General features: G+C 44.4%; 1 protein-coding gene across 19 annotated transcripts in view; it reads right to left on the bottom strand.

The window, feature by feature from the left end:
- The window catches only part of LOC146347963 (uncharacterized), a 372,707-nt gene that overhangs the window by 315,473 nt on the left and 33,413 nt on the right, over positions 1 to 23,821 (bottom strand). Inside the window, exon 2 of one of the 19 annotated variants that reach the window (XM_084852012.1) lies at positions 10,406 to 10,446. The exons of the other annotated variants lie outside the window; for them this stretch is intronic. The gene's annotated coding sequence lies outside the window, so the exon portion shown is untranslated. The remainder of the gene's footprint in view (positions 1 to 10,405; positions 10,447 to 23,821) is intronic. 19 annotated transcript variants of the gene reach the window in all.

The following is a 23,821-nucleotide window of genomic DNA, read 5'->3' as shown; positions in this document are numbered from 1 at the left end:
GGAGGTGAGTGCCCTGTTCCGCCATGGACTCCATAGGCCAGATTCTTTGGAATCCGGCCTCATTGGAGTCCGTGGCGGAATTCTCTGCCATCCCTACATCACACTAAGCCACTCTGAAGATAAGCCACTGTGGGTTGGTTGGTTGCTCGATAACTCACGTTACTCCTGACAGACAGTTGGGTACACCGCAGCTTCCCATGGGTTGTTTCCCCATTTGTCCTCCTGCCCACTCCGGGCATGTATCCCAGGTGCCTTTGCAGCATAAATCCTCATTTCCTCATTCCCTCATTTCCTCAGCACCCTTTCTGCAATTGGTCCTCTGGGGTTGCCAGCTCATAAGGGAAACTAACTCCCCTTCCACATCAGATTGCCAGATGCATATAATTTTCCTCAGGCCTTATAAATGTGGAAACATGGTTGTAAACTTAAAAAAAAAAATTCAGGGTCCTGCGCAACAAGTGCACAGGAGCACAAGGCTGACTGCCCACTATTTAGCCCAGCACACCAAAGCTATGGTTTTCCCATTAGCAACGTATGGCTGTGAGAGCTGGACTATAAGGAAGGCTGACCGCCGAAGAATTGATGCCTTCGAACTAGGGATGGTGGAGAATTTCTCCCCGAATCTTCGGGGGGCCGAGCACCAACGCATTCGGCTCCCTGAAATCGGCGGTGAAATTCTCTGCCCCCCCACCCCCCCGGGACGGGACTTAACTTTGGCAAATGTCCCTCCCGGCGGTGGGTCCTGACGGCGGTTCCTCGCGGGCGGGGGCGGCGGCTGGTCTCCCGACCGGCTGCCGCCGCCGCCGCCATTGCAAAAAACCCCCACCTAAAGTAAAAAAACACACACACACCCGTGCATAGGCTACGTAACGATTTACGTAGCCTATCATGGCTAGATTTCCAAAGTCAGCCGTGATAGGCTATGTAAATCGTCACGTAGCCTATTACGGGTGACTTTGGAAAAAAAAAGGGCGTACGCAAATGGCGGCTCCCATGGGGACCGCCATTTGCGTTCCTTATTTTGGCACGTCTAGTCTACGTAAAGATTTACGTAGACTACAGCGAAAATAAGGGCAACGCAAATAGCGTGCCCTTATTTTCGCCGTAGTCTATGTAAATCTTTACATAGACTAGACATGCCAAAATAAGGAACGCAAATGGCGGTCCCCATGGGAGCCGCCATTTGCCTACGCGCTTTTTTTTTTTCCCAAAGTCACCATGATAGGCTACGTGACGATTTACGTAGCCTATCACGGCTGACTTTGGAAATCTAGCCGTGATAGGCTATGTAAATCATCATGTAGCCTATCACGGGGTCTTTTTTTTTTTTTTACTTTATGTTTCGTGGCCGGGGAGATGGGGTGCTTCTCCCCGGCCTGAATTTCGGCCGGGCAAGGCAGGAAGCCTCTCCCCCGGCCTGAATTTCGGCCGGGCGAGGCAGGAAGCCTCCCCCCCCTAGCCTGAACTTCAGGGGGAGAAGCGAAGCGCCTCCCCCCCACCGCGAAGCCAAGCTGCGAAAAGGTAAGTGACTTTCGTACATCCCTACTTTGAACTGTGGTGCTGGAGAAGACTCTTACGAGTCCCCTGGACTGCAAGGAGGTCAAATCAGTCAATCCTAAAGGAAATCAACCCTGAGTACTCATTGGAAGGACAGATACTGAAGCTGAAGCTCAAATATTTTGGCCACCTAATGCGAAGAGAAAACTCCCTGGAAAAGACCCTGATGCTGGGAAAGATTGAAGGCAAAAGGAGAAGGGGACGGCAGAGAATGAGATGGCTAGATAGCATCACCGATGCAATGAACATGAACTTGAGCTCACTCCGGGAGAGAGCGGAGGACAGGAAGGCCTGGCGTGCTATGGTCCATGGGGTCACGAAGAGTCGGACACGACTTAACGACTGAACAACAACAACCAATATCCCCCTCTTGACAATGTCTTTATCAATTTCATCCTCCACTTTGGTGCTTGCCTTGCTAGTGAACACCTTAAAAAACAAAACAAAAGATTGTTTCACATACTACCAAAATGATTACAGCTGCCAGAAAGCTCCTTCTCCTGCAGCCAGAATTCTCCTTCAGGCCCCCCCCCCCCACTTTGTGCTTGTCACTTCCCTGCACTGGTCTCTGTTGTTAGCTATCAGATATATGTCTGGGTTACAGAGCAGTGATGGGGATCAGTTAATACACATAAATTTCAGGGCAGAGAAGTGAGGTGGATCAATAAAGATACAGTATGCAAATTCCAAGGTAAAGATATGCAATTTTCTTGAAAGAGCAGGGAGTGGGGATGGTCTGTAACGATATGCAAATTTCATGGCAGAGCAGTAAAGTGGAGGGGGAAATTAGGCAAATTTCATAGCCATGGACTTTTAAATGTGCACACTTGCACAGGACCGATAATAATAATAATAATAATAATAAATTTAAAAGGTTGCAAACACATTCAGTACACTCTCCCTTGTCCTTTACGTTTTAGCCTACGTTTTAGCCTACGTAAATATTTACATAGGTGAAAACAACGAATCAAAAAGGGACGCAAATAGCGCCCACTACGCTATTTACGTTCCCCTTTATTTTCGCTGTAATAGTCTACGTAAATAGTTACGTAGACTAAGACGGTGAAAAATAAGGAACGCAAATGGCGGCGGCCGTAGCCGCCGCCCTTTGCATACGTGTTGTTTTTTTTAAAACCAGGATATGATAGGCTACGATAGCCTATCACGTCTCTGTAAAAAAAAAAAACCCTGACAAGACTGCAAATGGCGGTGGCGGCAGCCAGTTGGAAGACCAGCCGCGGCAGCTGCCGCCATGGCAGCCGCCGCCGCCGGAGCCGCCGCCGCCCAGAACATCCGCCCCAGGTAACTTTCATCCCAGGGGGGATCGACGGAGTGGCGGGGGGGTGGCAGGCCATTCCGCCACAGATTTCGGGGAAACCGAGATCCATGGTGGAATTCTCTGACATCCCTACCTACGATGACGTCACGACAAGCCACCCTGAAAACAAGCAACCTTGAACAACCCAGAAACAAGCCATGGATTCTGTGGGTGGCTCATTCATGGAAAACGACCCATGGTGAAAAAATTGCTCCAGGTTCAGACATCACGACAAGCTACCTTGAGACAGCCCATGGTGACAATCCACCATGGCTCATCCTGTCATGCGAACCAGGTCAGTCTTTAAAAGGACAGCATTCCTTTGTTAATTCAAGCAAGACTTTGTCGTGGGTCCCCAGTTGTATTAACTGTCTACCTTGTGTATAGATATTGATGAATGTCAGATCAAGCAATTGCCATTCCTTACCATTTTACAGCGAACAGTTAATTTTTTCTGAAATTATTTTTCACCTTAGAAAAATAGGGTATCTTTGCAGAATCCTTTCCAAAGCTTTTCTGCCATTTTTTTGTGTTGACCACCATCCCTCCCCCCCGCTTCATGGATCACTGCCTTGTTGTGGTGAAGGGGCTTGCGTAACTCAGTGAAGCCATAAGCTATGCCATGCAGGGCCACCCAAGACAGACAGGTCATGACGGAGAGTTCTGAAAAAATGTGGTCCACTGGAGAAGGAAATGGCAACCCACTCCAGTATTCTTGCCAAGAAAACCCCATGGAACATGTCACAAGGCTAAAAGAGATGACGCTGGAAGATGAGCCCCTCAGGTCGGAAGGTATCCAATAGACTACTGGGGAAGAGCAGAGGGAATTTCCAAGTAGCACCAGAAAGAGTGAAGCGGCTGGGCCAAAGCCGAAAGGACACTCAGCTGTGGATGTGTCTGGTGGTGAAAAGAAAGTCCGATGCTGTAAAGAGCAATATTGTTTAGGAACCTGGAATGTAAGATCAATGAATCAAGGTAAACTGGAAGTGGACTAACATGAGATAGCAAGATTGAACATCGACATCTTGGGAATCAGCGAACTAAAGTGGACAAGCATGGGCGAATTTAATTCAGGTGACCATTATATCTACTACTGTGGGCAAGAATCCCTTAGAAGAACTGGAGTAGCACTCATAGTCAACAAAAGGGTGGGAAAAGCAGTACTGGGGTTCAATCTCAAAAACGATAGAATGATCTCAGTACGAATCCAAGGCAAACCATTCAACATCACAGTAATTCAAGTCTATGCCCCAACCACAGAGGCCAAAGATGCAGAGGTTGATTCGTTCTATGAAGACCTACAACACCTTCTAGAACTAACACCAAAAAAAGATGTCCTCTTCATCATAGGGGATTGGAATGCTAAAGTAGGAAGTCAAGAAATCCCCGGGATACCAGGCAAGCATGGCCTTGGTGTACAAAATGAAGCAGGACAAAGGCTCATAGAGTTTTGCCAAGAGAATATGCTGATCATAGCAAACACACTTTTCCAACAGCACAAGAGGTGATTCTACACATGGACATCACCAGATGGTCAATATCGAAATCAGATTATGTCCTTTGCAGCCAAAGATGGAGAAGCTCCATACAGTAAGTAAAAACAAGACCTGGAGCTGACTGTGGCTCAGATCATGAGCTGCTTCTTGCAAAATTTCAGCTTAATTTGAAGAACGTAGGGAAAACCACGAAACCATTCAGGTATGACCTAAATCATATCCCTTATGAATATACAGTGGAGGTGAGGAATAGATTTCAGGGATTAGACCTGATAGACAGAGTGCCTGAGGAACTATGGCCGGAGGTCTGTAACATTGTTCAGGAGGCAGCAACTCAATCCATCCCAAAGAAAAAGAAATGCAAGAAAGCCAAGTGGCTGTCTGATGAGGCTTTACAAGTAGCTGAGGAAAGAAGGGAAGCGAAAAGCAAGGGAGAAATATTCATATATCCAACTGAATGCAGAGTTCCAGAGAACAGCAAGGAGAGACAAGAAGGCCTTCTTAAATGAACAATGGAAAGAAATCGAGGAAAAGAATAGAATGAGAAAGACTAGAGATCTTTTCAAGAAAATCGGAGATATCAAGGGAACGTTTTGTGCAAAGACTGGCATAATAAAGGACAAAGAAGGCAGGGACCTAACAGAAGCAGATGAGATTAAGAAGAGGTGGAAAGAATACACAGAAGAACTATACAGGAAAGATCTGAATGTCCCTGATAGCCATGATAGTGCGGTCACTGAACTTGAGCCGGGCATCCTAGAGAGTGAAGTCAAGTGGGCCTTAGGAAGCATTACTAACAACAAAGCTAGCGGAAATGACAGTATTCCAGCTGAGCTATTTAAAATCCTAAAAGATGATGCTGTTAAAGTGCTGCACTCAATATGCCAACAAATTGGAACACTCAACAGTGGCCACAAGACTGGAAAAGGTCAGTTTACATTCCAATTCCAAAAAAGGGCAATGCCAAAGAGTGTTCAAACTACCGTACAATTGCGCTCATTTCACATGCCAGCAAGGTGATGCTCAAAATCCTACAAGCTAGGCTTCAGCAGTATGTGAACCGAGAACTACCAGAAGTACAAGCTGGGTTTCGAAGAGGCAGAGGAACTAGAGATCAAATCGCCAACATCCGCTGGATCATGGGGAAAGCAAGAGAATTCCAGAAAAACGTCTATTTCTGCTTCATTGACTACGCTAAAGACTTTGATTGTGTGGATCACAACAAACTGTGGCAAATTCTTAAAGAGATGGGAGTACCAGACCACCTTACCTGTCTCCTGAGAAACCTGTATGAGGGTCAAGAAGCAACAGTAAGAACTGGACATGGAACAACCGATTGGTTCAAAATTGGGAAAGGAGTATGACAAGGCTGCATGTTGTCACCCTGCTTATTTAACTTACATGCAGGGTACATCATGAGAAACGCCGGGTTAGATGAATCACAGGTCAGAATTAAGATTGCTGGGAGAATTATCAGCAACCTCAGATATGCTGACGATACCACCCTAATGGCAGAAAGCGAAGAGGATCTAAAGAGTCTCTTATTGAGAATGAAAGTGGAGAGTGCAAAATCTGGTTTGAAACTCAACATTAAAAAAACTAAGATCATGGCATCTGGCCCCATCACTTCCTGCCATATAGAAGGGGAAGAAATGGAAGCAGTGACAGATTTTATTTTCTTAGGCTCCAAGATCACCGCAGACGGTGACTGTAGCCATGAGATTAAAAGATACTTGCTCCTTGGGAGGAAAGCTATGGCAAACCTATACAGCATAGTAAGAAGCAGAGACATCACCTTGCTGACAAAGGTTCATATAATCAAAGCTATGGTTTTCCCAGTAACAACATATGGCTGTGAGAGCTGGACTATAAGGAAGGCTGAGCGCCGAAGAATCGATGCCTTCGAACTGTGGTGCTGGAGAAGACTCTTACGAGTCCCCTGGATTGCAAGGAGGTCAAATAAATCAATCCTAAAGGAATTCAACCCTGAGTGCTCATTGGAAGGACAGATACTAAAGCCGAAGCTCAAATATTTTGGCCACCTAATGCGAAGAGAAAACTCCCTGGAAAAGACCCTGATGCTGGGAAAGATTGAAGGTAAAAGGAGAAGGGGACAGCAGAGGATGAGATGGCTAGATAGCATCACCGATGCAATGAATATGGACTTGAGCACACTCTGGGATAGAGCGCAGGACAGGAAGGCCTGGTGTGCTATGGTCCATGGGGTCATGAAGAGTCGGACAAGACTGAATGAATGAACAACAACAACAACCATTTTCCCCACCCAATGTCTCAGAATGATGCTCTGTCCAGGGCATTGCAGTGGATGTAAAATTGTGGCCAGGTTGCCCACACAATTGCTGCTGCAGCTACCACTTGCCACAGCAACTCACTGACCCCCCAACACACACACAGAAAAAAAGAAAAAGCTGTGCGACTTCCACTGCTGATGGTGAGACTCCCATCTGAGAAATCACTGGAGAATTTCTCTTCCCCTGCAGAAATTCCATGACATGGTTCCCCCAATTTTTCTGCCCACAAATACAGTGGATCATTTCAAGAGGACCTTTGCATACAGCTTTAAAGGCAACATGGCTCTAAAGCAGGATTCCAAGATCCTTAGACACTGAAGGTGGTGGTCACAATCCAGATCAAGCTATTCATGGTTAAGCATGAAATCCTATGTATGGTTTCTGGGGGAGTAAGTCATAATTTGAAATCGCTTGGACTTCTTTCTGAGCATATAACCTGTCACATGGCCAAAATCATTTGGATATTGACCTGACCTGGAGCTCAGACCATGTGCCACACACAGTAACATCTTGAAACATGTGTCAAGATGGGCAGCATGGTGAAAAAGCAGAGAGGAGGTTGTCCTACAAATGTTCTCAGCTGCCTACTCTGCCTTCATGCCGCATGGTTCTCGAATGCACCCTCTGTGAAACCGACTCCATGATGGTTCAGACCAATGACGATTTCAGCCAAATGAAACTATTTATTTATTTAGTATATTGCTTATAATTAGAGAGCAATGATGACTTAGTGATTATTATACATTATCAAGTATCAGTGTAGAAGACTTAAAACCCCTCAATAGTCATGCATTTCCCATATCTTCCAGATTATAAACTAAACTACAACAGTATTATCTATAACTTTATGGCCACCTCATTTTCCTGGCAAGATCCCCACCTGGTTTAAATTGGACTCATTCCCTGAATTTAATAGTGTACCACCAATTTACACCAGACAAGGACCAGTCTGACAAGCTATAATGAGACTCTTGTGGCTGAAGCCTTCACAGAACAATTTGATGATATATGACACGGACTGACAAAGCCAAAGGAAATTTCAAAGTGAAGGCTGCTGTTCCATTCGTATTTCATTATATTTTATTCTGTTGTGCTTACAAAGGACACAATATCATGCAAACTTCATGCTGAAATAAAGCCAGCAATCTTCACTACAAGCTTTTTACCCTGTGGTGGACAACAGTACTCTTCCTGCTTGCAAGTAGGGATGTCAGAGAATTCTGCCACGGATCTCGGTGAGGCTGAATACCAGTGCATTTGGCCCCCCGAACTCCGTGGCGGAAAGGCCTGCCGCCCGCCCCCCCGCGGATCCCCCCCCGGGACGAGACTTACCTGGGGTGGATCTTCCGGGCGGCAGCGGCTGCTGCAGCGGCTGGTCTTCCGACCGGCTGCTGCTGCCGCCATTTCCAGTCTTGTTTAAAAAAAAAGACATGATAGGGTACGTAAAGATTTATGTAGCCTATCATGGCTGGGTGAAAAAAAAACAAAAAACACGATGTGATAGGCTATGTAAATCTTTACATAGCCTATCATGGCTGGGTGGGTTTAAAAAAAACAACAACCGCGTACGCAAATGGCGGCGGCTACGGCCGCCGCCATTTGTGTTCCTTATTTTTGGCCGTCTTAGTCTATGTAAATATTTATGTAGACTATGACGGCGAAAATAAAGGGGAATGCAAATAGCGTAGCGGGCGCTATTTGCGTCCCTTTTTGATTCGCCATTTTAGCCTATGTAAAGATTTTCGTAGGCTAAAACAGTGAATCAAAAAGGGACGCAAATAGTGCCCACTATGCTATTTCCGTTCCCCTTTATTTTCACTGTCATAGTCTACGTAAATATTTACGTAGATTCAGACGGCCAAAAATAAGGAATGCAAATGGTGGCGGCCGTAGCCACCGCCATTTGCGTACGCGGTTTTTTTTTCTTTTTCCCAGAGCCCTCTGTGGCTGGAAATCTGGCTGCGGATGGCTCTGGGCTGGGCTGGGCCTGGCCGGCTGTTCCACGGAGCTGCCGCGGAACACAGCCGGCCATCGAGGATTCCGGGGGGGAGGAACGGATCGCCTCCCCCCGTCCAGGATTCCGGCGGGAGGGACGGAACGCCTCCCCCCCACCATCAACATAATCCACGAAAGGTAAGTCACTTTCGTACATCCCTACTTGCAAGGAGCTCCGGTGCTGGGGTGGTTATTAGAGTGTTGGACTGCGGAGACCAAGGGCAGCAACCAGTGATGATATTCCGCAAACTCAAATAGCGGTAGCAGAGCTCTGCTGAATCTTTTCATTGCGCAAGTGGTTGCCCATTATGCTTGTGCAACTGGTTGTGTGAGCAGTTGTGCAGCCAGTTGCACAATGCATTGCACAACGCTTTGCACAATGTGTTGCAAGCAGTCGCATAACTGGTTGCACAGTGGGAATGCACAAGTTGCACAACAGGTTGCACAAGAGTTATGCAAAACGGCTTGTGCAACCATGCTTGCGCAAATGTAGCTTTAGTTGGATTCTTCTCTTGCACATAGTTCAGAACCTAGTTTCCACTAGCACAATGACATTTGTGCTAATGGAATGACATTATGACACAGTTGGATACCATCCCTGGGTTCAAATCCCCAGTCAAGCCTTGAAGCTTATTAAGTTACCTTGGGCTAGCCACAGACTCTCAGCTTGATTACCCGAAAGCGGTATAATGAGGATAAAATGGGTGGCAGAGAAAGATGTACACCAACCTTAGCTCGCCGGGGTAAAGGAGGGACAAAAATCTAATCTAATAATAAGTCCTAGGAGACTCCTGTATCATCCTTATAACATCGTTTTATCAGCTTATGCCAAAACGATGTTGGTAGCTATTTTTTTTTAAATAACAATGAATACCGCTGCTGGGGGGGGGGTAGGGTGTTTTTTTAGTAATAAAAAAAGATTGGTTGAGAGCATATGTTGCCAGGTTTGAACATAAATCTTTCCTAAGTGTAGGGAAATTTATGATGGAAGTAAAAATCAAGTTCAAGTTTGGATCTTCTCGGAATGACAATCACAAAGATGAGGTTAAGTCTAAAAATACAAGAGCCTTATCTTGGAGCAGTGGACACTCGCTTTCATCAGCCTAAAAAGTCGTACAAGATCCATTCCTCACCTGGTATCATCCATGCAGTCCAGCTACTCTGAGAACTTTTTTTGTTGTGGGGCAGCATATTAAATAAATAAATAAATAAACACACCCACACACACACACACACACCCATAAATGTAATACCCCCCAGTAGAGATGGATTAGACTGCTGTGTTATTTTTTCTTAGTATCCTCTTTCAAAGACTTAACCTAGATGTTGGCAGCATCAACATTTCAGAAGAAAACATTAAAAAAGCCAAATTACTGAGTGAGCTATGCTGTTTTCCTCTCCCGCAAGCCAATCCTGGCGATCAGATATTTAAAAAAAACCCAAGCATGTTTCCTTAAATGTCTTGGCTATAATGTTTGATGTGCCAGAGTCGACACAGGCTTTCTCCAATCCTTTATGAATCCCTTTGCCTTAACTAGGCTCTCAACATGTCACACCAATAGTTTTCAAAGATCAGTCATGTATTATATTGCTAGGCTTTTATCTACTGTCTGGCCTGAGTTTCAAGTGCAGTGGAAAGGCAGCATGCCTGGCCTTATATGGGCCTGGCAGAGCTGTCTTCCCACTGGCCCCATCCTGCCATGTGACCCAGGTGAAGACCTACTGACCTTTTCTCTTTCAGTGGACATGGGCACTGTCCATCTCCATACTGCAGCAGGAGGGAAGAAGAGGCAAGCATTACATTCAGGCTAGGGATGTCAGAGAAATCCACAATGGAATCAAATTAATTTGGATTTCTATGAATAGGACCCATGGATTCCAGAGTGGACCAGCTTTTCCTGAGTTGCATGGGTTCAGTAGACTTGTGGACTTTTTTTTTTTTTTTACTTTCCAGAATTTTTACACACATTTAGTCGTAGAAAAATACATTAAAAAAAACAAAACCACCAGCCAAAAATGTGCATTTCCTCTATAGGCTAAAGCATGAAAATGCTCATGGGGGGGATTTGCACATTTTGCAAATGCGAATTTGCACATTTTTGCAAATGCAAATTTGCACAAATGTGAATTTGCACAAACTCAGGAAATTTGAAAAAGTCCAATTCCCCCAATGAGCAATGGAATGAAAGGCACCGGCCATTCCACAAAACACAGATGGAATGGCTTTTACAAAATCCATATATCCCTAGTTCGGGCTATACAAAAAAATACATGCCCTTATCTAATGCCACTGAAGCCACTATTGCTGGAAATGGAATTGCCCAAACAGCCATTTCTTCATCTTCCTGGTGTTTCAAGGATTAACAGTATGCTTGCATTATGTTAACTTCTCTATTGCTTTATTTCCCCCCTTTCTCAAATTGTTCTTGCCTTTTTGGCCTCTCAGTGATTGAACAGATGTTTTTAGTGAACCCTTGACAAAGAAGCCAAGTTGTCCCACTGCTTTCACCAACATAATATGTACTGTGCATACTCCACTATTTAATCACGCTGATGCAAAGAAGTGACCAGAAGGTACTAGAGCCCAACTAAAACCTCTCAAGAGGGACTGGAAACATTACAATTGAATGCCAAGGTATGCAAATAGGATCTGGCATGCATACACAACAAGAGAAGTGGGACAGGTAAGTATGATCCTGTATTGAACCACTGCCCTTGAGCCAAGTTCTTGATTTTTAATTCTATATCATGTTCTGGGTTGCATTTCTTTATCTTATTCAGGGAAATGACAAGAAGAGTGACGATAAACCCCTTCACCCTTTTTTCTCCATATGCAGCTTGGCTATGAATATAGGGATGTTGTTTGCTCCCTCAGGACTGACCTGAAAATAACATGGGACTTTCAAGTGTTCATATTGGTAACTTTAAAAACTTCAAGAGGCTTTGTAAATGTTTGATATGAACACTTGAAAATCCCACTTCAACCACTGCTCCCATTTCCCTTATGAGAGTGGGGAGCCTTATCTTGGGGGAGAGGGAGTGGCAGAAGCAGAAGCCCCATGAAGTTCTTCCTCATCAGCAATGCATGTGTACAGCATCTTTTTCAGCCAGGGTTCACAGGACTTGACTACAAGGCTGTTGATCCCTGCTGAGAATAGATGCTCTATTAATTTATTATGACAATTATAAATCACATCCTCCACTGACCAGCTGCAAGAAATAGATGAATCTGTCAATTTCAGATTCTCTCAGTTCCTCATTTTTCTAATCCTTACTTTGTTTCATCCTGTTTTCCATTAGTTTTTTACTTTTTTTAAGTGAGCATGAACATTTGTATACGTTTTCAGCAACATTTATCCCAATTTATGCATTTGTGTATGCATTTTTGCCTAATGTACACATTTTTTTTGCATGCAGTTGTCCTTTATACAGTACATATTTGCTTGTTTTCCCACTAATATATGCATTTTACTGGACATCTTTATCGAATATACACATATTTGTATGCTGGGGGGGGGAAATTGCATTGCAAAATTCTGAGAGGACTGAAAACAAAGGGATAACCTTGTTCCAGTTTGTATAGTGATTTGGAAGTGGAAATCGGTAAGTTCATATGAAAATGCGCACCAAACAAAAATTCTCCCTCATTCCTAATCAGGCACCAGTGTGATGTATAATAAAAATGTGATTAAAACTTCTCATAAAACCAAGGAATACAAGGAACACAAAAGTGGGACGGGGGAAGCCCCATACAACATTTGAGATTGGCATTAAAATTAAAACTGAAGACCAAGTAAACATTATACAGAATTAATGGCCCAATGGAACAGTGTCCATGTGTCAGTTGTCATGGAAGAGATGCTCACTGAGGCCTCTCCTGTGCGAAAGGGAGCTCTCTGATATATGCTACCCCTCCTCCTAAGCTAAGGCTTTTTTTTCTTTGGGAAGAGGAGGGAGGATGGGTGGGGAGCCACAGAGATGGAGTGCAGCCCAATATTGTCCCCAACTCAAGACTGGCCTACTTCGGGGGGGGGGGGCTGCTCTATTAAAGTGAAGGGGGTAATATTTCTGAGCACCCCCTTTCAAATTATAATGGCATGGACTAAGACAGCCCCTGCCACATACCTTTCTATCAAATCTTAAGGATACGGCTTCCAGATCTGTTATCCCAAATCTCAACCTGTGGGGTTTCTCAGGGCACCATTTTGTCCCCCATGGTTTTTAATATCTACGTGAAGCCACTGGGAGAGGCCATTCAGAGATCTGGGGTTGGATGACATCAGTATGATGATGACACCCAACTCTTATCTCTCCTTTTCTACTAATGCAGGAAGCTGTTGAAGATATGAACCATTGCTTTGATGCAGTGCTGCCTTGGATGTGGGCTAACAAATTGAGGCTCGATCCAGACAAGATAGAAGAACTGTTGGTCAGTAGACAAGATGATCTGGGAGCTGGACTATAGCTTGTTCTGTGTGGCGTCACACACTCCCTCTAAAGGATCAAGTTTGCACTCTGGCATTGCTTCTGGATATTCAGGTGGCTCCTATGGCCAGCAATGTCTTTGTTCAGCTTCAGCTAGTACACCACCTATGGCCCTTCTTGGAGAAGACAGATCTGGCCACAGTGTGAGACATACCTCGGTCACTATCAAATCAGATTACAGTAACTTGCTTTACGTGGGGCTGCCCTTGAAGAGTATTCAGAAATGGCAGCTGCTTCAAAAATGCAATGGCCAGGATGTTTTCTGATATATGCTTTTCAAACCATATTAAACCACTCTTATCATAATTGCACTGGCTTCTGAATAGTTGCTGGGCCCAATTCAAGCTATTGTTCTTACCTATAAAGCTCTAAATGGGGACAGGGTATCTGAAAGTCTGCTTCCTCCCATAGGCATCTGCCTATAAGCTAGCACCATATCTGGCAACCCTGATTTTTATCCCACTGCCTAAAGAGGATCCACTGATGAGAATAGGAGACAGGGCCTTTTCATGGCTGATTATAGAATTCTGTCCTGAAAGAGGTTAGGCAGCTCCATCCCTGATAGTTTTTAAGAAGTCAGTAAAACTGATTTTTATTCCAAGTGGTCTTGAATGAGCCTTAATGATGATATCGATGCTTGAACTCTCCATCTTCTCTGGCTTCTCAGAGAGCAATCCTATGGCTGCTAAACAGTGTCTAGATGGCCACAGGATTTTTCAGGTTCTGGGAAGGGCTCTGAGCTCGCTTCCCAGAAACCGCTCTCCACTCCCCCTGCCCTGCCACCCTGTAGGCACAGTTCTTCCCTGCCTCTATGCTCGTAACTACAGCATGAAGTGGGCAAAAAGGGGGTGTTCCCAGAGGTGATGAGGGGAGGAGACTGTGGAAGGATCAATACAACACTTCCTATCTGGCCTCCCCCTCCCCGCTCTGAAGCCCCCAGCTAGACAGCCAAAATCAGCTGTCTAGATGCAAATTCAGGGTGGCTGGAGCACGGAGGAGAAGATCCCCTCTGTGCTCTGCCTGCCCTGCATGGGATAGTTGCCCACCTCTGAGTTTGGAGGTGGCCAACTGTCCCGACAGGATTGCACCCTTAAGCTCTGTTTTAATTCTATTTAATAATGTGTTAGTGATTTTAATGATTTTGATTGTATTGTAAAATCACCTTGGAGGGCCTTGTTAGGGCCAAAAGCTGGCCTACAACAAATAGGGATGTGCGAACATACCCCAGCTCGGGTTCTCTGGGTGCCCGCTGAAGTGCCACCCGTGCTCATCCCCCAGTCCTGAGCTTGTGCTCAGCAAATCGCCTGCGCTCACCCTGGGCCCATCCAGCGAGTGCTCGCCATTTTATTTTAAGGGGGAAAAGGAGTTTTAAAAAATGCGCATATTTAAATATGCACAGTTTGGGGCCGGGAAAGTTTAATATGTGCAATATTAGAGGCACAATGCCTCTAATATTGCACATATTAAGCTTCCCAGGCCCCAAACTGCGTATATTTAAATACGAGCATTTTTTATAACTCCCCTTTTTCCGTAAAAAAAAGAGGCAGCAAAATGGAGGGCACTTGCCAGATGAGCCACGGTGAGTCCGGGAGGGTGTGTGAGCAGGTGCGAGCGAGGGCAGGGGCTCGGCGGGCGTGGTCCAGGTGTTGTGGGCAGGGGAGGATGACGGACTCCCAGACCCAGTCAGGCGTCCGCGACATCCCTACCCACAAATGTTTTCATAAATAAAATAAGCCTTAAAAAACATTTTGCACATATGACAGTCTCCTTGGATGCACCTATCAGTAAGAGAGCTCAGCTACAGTTCATGGGACTGAGACAGCAAGCTAGTTTTGTGCACAAAGACACAGTATACGTGTCTTTCTAATAAAGGCATTTGGGGGATATTAAACAGGGAAAGGTATAGGGGTTTGGGTTTTTTTTTTTTAATATATGCCACTTATTAAAAATCATTTGAATCTCCAAGCAAAACAGCAAAAAATTGTTCTGCCTTGTATGCTGGCCGTGCAAGATTCACCAAGCCTTAACCAAAAACATGTGGCAGTTTTCAAACTGAAAGCAGTATTATGTCAAAGGTAAAATCCACTTCAGTCCCACAAATAGCACAAGCCTATGCACACCTACTCAGAAGTAAAGCCGACTGAATTTAATGGGGTCAGAAGTAAACACAGGATTGTTTCCTAAATGCAGATTATTTCCACCCTGTGAAAGTCAATGGGAATGGTAAGTCACCACTTTCATTCATCACTTCAGGAATATATCTGTTGTCCAAGAAAGACTACCTCAAAAGATCAGAATTTGGCTCAAAGAAATATAAATAATTTCATTTGAAAACAGATTTTTTAAGGGTCCATATTTTATTTTATTTTATTTACTCATTTATTTACTCATACTGCAGTTCTGCCAGTTTTAATTTCTTATAAGGATATTGTTGTCGTTTCACTGGTGTGAAGAAGTATCTCAGATCCTCGTTACATTAATCTCTGATTGAATTTCCACTGACAAACCAACCAACCAACCCTGTATTGACAGCAGAATGAATATGCAATGGTGTGCTTGCTGCTTGTGCATGTGGCTCATGGTGGGGGCAAAGACGCTGGATGCATGACATCTCTCATAAGTTACATTTGTCCACAAAGGCTTCAAAAAGCAGCTGTGAAACGTACTTCCAAACCTACAACAAGTGAAAGAAGTCCCGTACTGTGCAGATGCAAAATTGACAAGGGAGTTGATAGAAACCCTCTTGAGGTTATGATTATGTTGCGCCTGGAGACAAGGGGGAGAAGAGAGCGGAGCATGGGTGTGTTAGAGTGCCCACACTCTTTGCCTCCCGGTCCCAGACTGGTCCCAGAAGTGGTCTTTGCCTGGGCCCTGAATCAGCCAGTAATCTCAGATCATTGTTGGAACAGGTGCAACGTGCTGGTGCTACAAGTGGATATGATATTGGGAGCAATTAGAAATCGGATTTTAATAACCTTTGTCATTAAGAAGGTTCAACTAAGAATAAAAAATCCTTTTCAGCATGGCTCATAATGACCATATTTAACAGAGATGGAAAGATTAAACTCTGTTCTGCAAATGTTCTGTTTAGCTCAACATTTTCTCATTTTTCTCATTTTATGCATCTTCCTCCTCCTCACCACCACCACCACCACCACCACCATTAATACTACTAATAAATAAACATATGCATCACTTCCCACTGCAAAAAGCAGTCTGGAATGGACTTACACACACAGTGCAGAAATCCATGATTAATATAACAGAAAAAAAGTATGCACACATGCACACAGTAGTCCACAGACACATGAGACAGACAGACAGAGAGAGACAAACATAGGCTATGTGCTTTTGGATCCCCTGCTGTATGAGTCAGTCCCCAAACTGTTTATGATTTATGCAGCTTGCCAGTGGAGAAGTAGGCCATGCCAGCCTTGAAAGCACTTTAGCTTAGTTGTTTTCACTCATGAAGGACATGTTGTCCTGTAATTATTCTGTCATTCCTTAAAAAAGTAAAATCCTTAACAGGTCCGTACAATATGTGTTGCTGTGTGTATGTGTGAGTTGCTGCCTGAGCATATTTCGTATAGCTGTAGTCATCGTTCCCAGTAAATTTACAAAGCACTATATAGTAGAATTGGACACAGCTTAAAATGTGCTAAATATTTTTAGAGTTTGTGGTTCAGGGCAAGCTGCAGAGGGGTGAAGAGCATTATTAATATATCCCAATAATTAATCCCAACACACTCACCCCAGGTGCATAAATAGGAGTGTTTGTGTTTAACCCTTCAAAAACATAATGTAGCAATGCGTTTTCTTGTGTTGTTTAGTAAGGGCAGCATTGGCAATATATCCAACCTTTAAACCATCATGCAAATGTTAAAGAAGCTCCAGGAGAGGGAAAATGTGATCCTGACAGTCATCAGAGAGTCTGCTTGAAAATGTTAAGTAAAACAACTGCTAAATCTGAGTTCTAGAAGAGCGGTTGGGCAACATATATCCCTTCAAATTTTTGGCCTACAACTCCCATCAGCCCCAGCCAGCATAGCCAATGATGAGGGATCATGGGAGTTGTAGGCCAAATGTTGCCCACCCCTATTCTATAGGCTGGAAGGCACTTGCCTCTCGCCTTCCTAATTTAACCAAAGCTTTTGGCATACTAAAGAAAAAAAATGTAAATGTTCCATTTCTATAGAAAAATCTGCCATTCATTTTAAAGGACAATCAGTCCTTATTCCTCTCGCTAAATCCAGATGAAGATTTGGATGAGTTTAACACCTACTCTTAGAAATATATGCAAGTAATATAAATTATTGGAGCATAAATTATTGGAGCATAACCTCACAATTACACTACTGCGATGCGCTTTATGTGGGACTGCCCTCGTGTGTAGTTCAGAAGCTGCAGCTAGTGCAGAATGCAGCAGCTCGGGTGCTCGCTGGGACACCCAGCTGTGCTCACATAACATCTGTATTAGAGAACTGCACTGGCTGCCTATTAACTACTGGGCCATGCACAAGTTCATCTTATTGTCATACAAAGCCCTAAACAACTTGGGACCAGGATATCTAGCAGACTGTGTGCCCTTATATATAACCAGCTGACCTTTAGGATCATTAGAGGAGGCTTTGCTGGTCATTCCAAAATTAATGGAATGTTGCCATGTAATGCCTCAATGGTGGGCCTTCTCGGTAGCAGCACCCACCCTTTGGAAAACCCTCCCTCGTGCGGGAGGCAGAAAATGTGGTACCTTTCAAACACCTCCTGAAAACATGCTTGTTCACCCAGGCTTTCCCTGGCTCGTAATTAAATGAATCATGCTGCTCCATCTTACTGCCCCATGTATTATACTGTCTTTATTGTTATTGGAATTGTTTTTAATGTTGTGTTCTTAATATTGTATTTTAAATGTGATTTTAATATTTATATGTGAACTGCTTAGGCATTTTATTATAAACATCACAAACAAAGAAACAAATAAATTATATAATATAATATAATATAATATGCAATCCACTTCCCTTTAAATGCATGGGGCCATAGGTAGGGCAGAGCTGTAGCTCAGTGGTAGAGCCCCTGCTTGGCATGCAGAAGGTCCCAGTTTCAATCCCTGGCATCTCCACATGGGGCAGGAAAAACTCCTTCCTGAAACCCTGTAGAGCGGCTGCCAGTCAGTGTCGACAGTACTGGGCTAGATGGACCAATGGCCTGTATAAGGCAGCTTCCTATGTTCCTAAATAGTTAACCCCCTGCGGCTGATTGTCCAATGATTGTCAGTCTATGTCTGATGGAGGGTATGAGCAGGATACAGGCTTCCTTTTGGGAATTTGGATAGAATAAGAGTCAGCCCACACCGACCTCAAAATTGAGCAAGGTTTGAGCAAAACCTGTCCTACATGCAAAATAATGTACAGGAACCTTTTCTTTTCTCAAGAGTGCACATTAGGCATGTTATAAATAACATGATGATGATGATGATGCATCAGAAAGCCCTAAACATGATGGACTCCCAGAGCTTGATCCAAATACTGTCCATTTAAAACACAAGCATGCCGCAGTCAATAAACTGAAGGTGTACTTATTGTGTGACCCACAACTAATGATCCAAGTCATCAGTTTTAAAACTCTGCTACAGAATCTCAATATACTGCCAGAAACAAAGACCTTTACTCTCCAGAGAGCTTCCTCCACTCCATACAGTGAAGGTACCCCCCTTCCCACTCCAACTGCCTGCCTCTCCTCCTCCTGCTGCAGAAAGAAAAAGACAGCCAGCAACATTCTGCTTCTTTAATGTTCCAGCTGGAAGCAAACAAATGCCTTCTCTGTTCTCTGCTCTCCACCTACACTGATTTAATAGGTGCATTGCTATGTATATACTGGTTGCTGGTGTGTAAAGAGTGGAATTAGGAAAGTGGAGGAACAGGAAAATCCAGAAGGCTGGACTCTTTGATTAACACACCTCTATACTTAATATGCACTTAAGCCATTGATCAGTTAATTGCACCAGCTATTCAATTAAGGCATTCATGCCTGTCACAGTATGCTCCAAATGTACCATATATACTTATTATACACTTAAGCCATTGATCAGTTAATTGCACCAGTTATTCAATTAAGGCATTCATATATGCCTCCTACAGCTCACTGCAAAATGTACCATATATACTTAAAGGCAACAAATTATACAGGCCACAACTGGTAAACATTCCAAATTGCTATTGAATGGGGTGACTTATTAATGCTTATTCCCATGTGTGGCTTATTCCTGAACAACTGGCCAGAAACTCTTTCTTTGCTGAAATGAGACTGCAGACACAAATAATTGATGCTAAGGGCATGTCCATATGGCTCATATTTGTGGGAAGGGATGCACTGTTTCAGCACATATACATCTGATCTGACAGAGGTAAAAACATTAAAAAGAAAAATAGAACCCTTACAAGCAGGACTTGCAAAAAGAAAGAGAGGAAGAAAGAGAAGAAGAAAGAAAGAAAGAAAGAGAAAGAAGAGGTTGCAATGTATCTTCAGGATTCCAGCCACACATTCCCTCCAAGTAGGGATTCTCTACTCCTTCCCCACCATGTTCTGTTTTTCTTTTCCAAGTGTCACTCTAAATTCCATAACTGAACATGCTCAGTCCTCATTGGGCTGGTTTTGTGTATGGGTGGGAGGGGGGCTGTCTTAGCAGTTCTTCTAAACATATTCTTTGTACTTCTACAAACCTTGGGGTTCCTCTAAGCATGCTGATACTGTTTTGGCTGCAGTCCTGGTGGCATTCATCTACTATTAGAAGGAATGTTAGCCAATAGGCCAGTGATTTCTAAACTGGTCTTGACTCGTCAGCTGGAAATGCCAGGATCTTCTGCACGGAGAACACAAGTTCTTCCACTGAACTATGTTCCACCACCACCCTGACTGCAGGCTGGTGACACGCATGTACCATTGCTAAAACTAGGGGTGGACAAATCTGTCGGTTTCTCTCAGGCAGGATCTCAGGCAGGCTCCTGCTCAGGCTCTCATTTTTCTAGTTGTAAGAGTGGTTCATCCCATTTCCACATCTATTTGAGAGATATTTCTTAAAAGTTTGCACAAAGATTTGAATGAATTTTTGCATGCATTTCTCTGAATACACACATTTTGTGTGCAATTTTGCCCAATGTATGCATTTTTGCAAGCAATTGCCCCTGATTCCAGAATCGTGAATGTTATTTTCATTGACATTGGTATTTCCCCCCCCCCGCCCCAATCTTTGCATTTTTGTACGCATATTTTGATTGGAGGCCTCCATTGCAAAATTTGGAGAAGTGTGAATTTTGAAGAACTGAATTTCTGTTGGTGTATAGGTTCGAAAGTAGGGATGTACGAAATTGGCCTTACCTGGCTCCGCCGGGTTCTGCTGGGGGGGGAGGCTCTCCGTCCCTTCCCCCGGAATCCTGGCCGGCCGGCTCCACTCCGCGGTGATTCCACAGAGCCGCCAGCCGGCTCCGCCAGCAGCCGGACATCTGGCCGCTGGCTAGCATGGACGCAAATGGTGGTGGCCGTAGCCACCGCTGTTTGTGTCCCTGTAGTCAGCCGTGATAGCTTACGTAAATTTTTACGTAGCCTATCACATCTGACTTTAAAAAAAAACAACAACGCACGTACGCAAATGGTGGTGGCTACGGCCGCCGCCATTTGCATTCCTTATTTTGGCCCGTCTTAGTCTACGTAACTATTTACCTAGACTAAGACGGCGAAAATAAGGGGAACGCAAATAGCGTAGCAGACGCTATTTGCGTTCCCCCTTATTTTCGCCATCTTAGTCTACATAAATATTTACGTAGACTAAGACGGGCCAAAATAAGAAACGCAAATGGCGGTGGCTGTAGCCGCCACCATTTGCGTACGTGCATTGTTGTTTTTTTTAAGTTTTAAAAAAAAGTCAGACGTGATAGGCTACGTAAAGATTTACGTAGCCTATCACGTCGTGTGTGTGTGTGTTTTTTAAACCTAGCCATGATAGGCTATGTAAATCTTTACGTAGCCTATCAAGGTTTTTTTTTTTTTAACACTCGAAATGGTGGCGTCAGCAGCAGCCAGTCGGAAGACTGGCCGCCAGAGCCGCCACCGCCGCCAAAGCCGCTGCTGGAGCCACCGCCGCCCGGAAGATCCGCCCCAGGTAGGTTTCGTTCCGGGGGGGGGATCCGCGGGGGGGGCAGGCTGTTCCGCCACGGAGTTCTGGGGGCCGAATGCACTGGCATTCGGCCTCACCGAGATCTGTGGCGGAATTCTCTGCCATCCCTATTCAAAAGTATGAAATTAGGTAAGTTCACATTAAAATGCAACTTGAATGAATTCTTCCCCGAACCCTAGCTTAAACATATGCCAGTACTTCATATTTGATGATACCTAATTGTAAGAACCTATGCAATAAAATCAACCAACTGACTGAACATACCTGCTCACTTCTCACCAATGGAAAAAACACACACATATTTTAACAATACACCTAGGGCAAATACATTGTAAATATATGAACAAATACTTATTTCCTTGAGAGAGGAAATAACAAACACAAAATATCATGTGGTGTCAATAAGCCATTCTTGTAATGGCTGTGCAAAAAAGCATAGTTCCCTGATCCCTCAGAAGAAAGCTGTACATATATAATTTACAGAGTAATGTCTAAGCTAGCCCTTCCCAAACAATGTGCCATGTCCCACTATTATGACTTCAGAGCATAATTGCATGCTATGATAAATATATTGAGTAAATAACTAAAGGTTCCTCTGAGGTGCTGTTGGGTATACTTTCTTCCCAGTCAGCATCCTCAGAGGACAGGTGAAGGTGCACAGGGAGGGATCAAAAGATCCAATCATGCAAGGCTGATGGACTCACCAAAACTTCCTAATTCAGTAAGTCTTCTCCTACACCTCTGCATGAACATATCCACCCACATTTCATAAGTGAAATGTGCTCCTAAAACTCCTGTCGACATACCACAGATCACCTGGCAACTCTCACCCCTTTCGCTACGGCACTGTTGCACATGGCAGAAGATCCTTCAGTGTCTGGTATACACTTTATTTGTTTACTCTTCATTGGCCACGGATTCAAATCGACAACAATTCCAAGATCCTTCTCTCTTGTAGTGTTGTTGAGCCACGTATCCCCCATCTTGTAACTGTGCATTTGGTTTCTTTTTCCTAGGTGCAGAACTTGGCATTTATCCCTATTAAATGTCATTCTGTTGTTTTCTGCCCAGCACTCCTATCAAGATCACTTTGAATTTTGTTTCTGTCTTCCAAAGTATTAGCTATCCCTCCCAATTTTGTGTCATCTGCAAATTTGATCAGCATTCCCTGCACCTCCTCCTCCAAGTCATTAATAAAAATGTTGAAGAGCACTGGGCCAGGACTGAGCCCTGCACTACCCCACTCATTACCTCTCCCCAGTTTGAGAAGATCCCATTGATAAGCACTCTTTGAGTCCGATTCTGTAGCCAACTGTTGATCCACCGGATTGTTATTTCATCTAGCCCACTTTGAGCTAGTTTGCTCATCAGGAGATCATGGGGCACTTTGTCGAAAGCTTTGCTGAAGTCGAGGTATATGATGCCTACAGCATTCCCACGGTCTACAAGGGAGGTTACTTGATCAAAAAATGAGATCAGATTTGTCTGGCAGGACTTGTTTTTGACAAATCCATGTTGGCTTCGAGTAATCACGGCATTGTTGTCAAGGTGCTTCCAGATGGATTGCTTTATGATCTGCTCCAGAATTTTCCCAGGGATTGATGTCAGACTGACTGGTCTGTAGTTCCCAGGTTCCTCCTTTTTACCCTTTTTGAAGATAGGGACAACGTTAGCCCTCCTCCAGTCATCTGGCACTTCCCCCGTCCTCCCTGATTTCTCAGAGAGAATAGACAGAGGTTCTGAGAGTTCTTCTGCCAGTTCCTTTATTACTCTAGGCTGCAGCTCATCTGGACCTGGAGATTTGAACTCATTCAAAGTAATTAGGTATTCCTTGACCATATGCCTGTCGATCTCAAGCTGCAATCCTGCCCCTTCAGCCTGTACTTCGCCTTTGCCAGGGGGGTCATAGACCCTCTTTTGGGAGAAGACTGAGCCAAAGTAGGAATTGAGCACCTCTGCCTTTTCTTTGTCATCTGTTATCGTTTTGCCATCCTTATTTAATAGCTGAACCACCATTTCTTTCCTCTGCCTTTTACTATGCACATAGCTGAAGAAAGCCTTTTTGTTGTTTTTAACATCCTTTGCTAACCTCAGCTCATTCTCAGCTTTAGCCTTCTTGACGCCATCCCTGCAATTCTGTGCTATCTGCCTGTACTCTTCCTTTGTTACTTGGCCTTCTTACCACTTCCTATATGTGTCCCTTTTTGTTTTCAGGTCATCCCTAAGCTTTTTGTGAAGCCACATTGGCTTCTTCTGTTGTCTTTAGGGGTGGACGAAAGTCCCTTACCTTTCGCCGAAGCTTGTTCGTGGTGGGGGGGAGGCGCTTCGCTGCTCCCCCCGCGAAGTTCAGGCTGGGGGGGAGGCTTCCCGCCTCGCCCCGGCCGAAATTCAGGCCAGGGGGGAGGCTTCCCACCTCGCCCCGGCCGAAATTCAGGCCGGGGAGGAGGCTTCCCGCCTTGCCCGGCCGCGAACTCGAAAGTTAAAA

Source organism: Heloderma suspectum, chromosome 4 (assembly GCF_057233095.1).
Source record: "Heloderma suspectum isolate Gila_16-S chromosome 4, 16-S_ref, whole genome shotgun sequence".
Taxonomy (NCBI): domain Eukaryota; kingdom Metazoa; phylum Chordata; class Lepidosauria; order Squamata; family Helodermatidae; genus Heloderma; species Heloderma suspectum.
The sequence above is the reverse complement of the archived record's forward strand: the minus strand, read 5'-3'. Positions and strand labels throughout refer to the sequence as shown.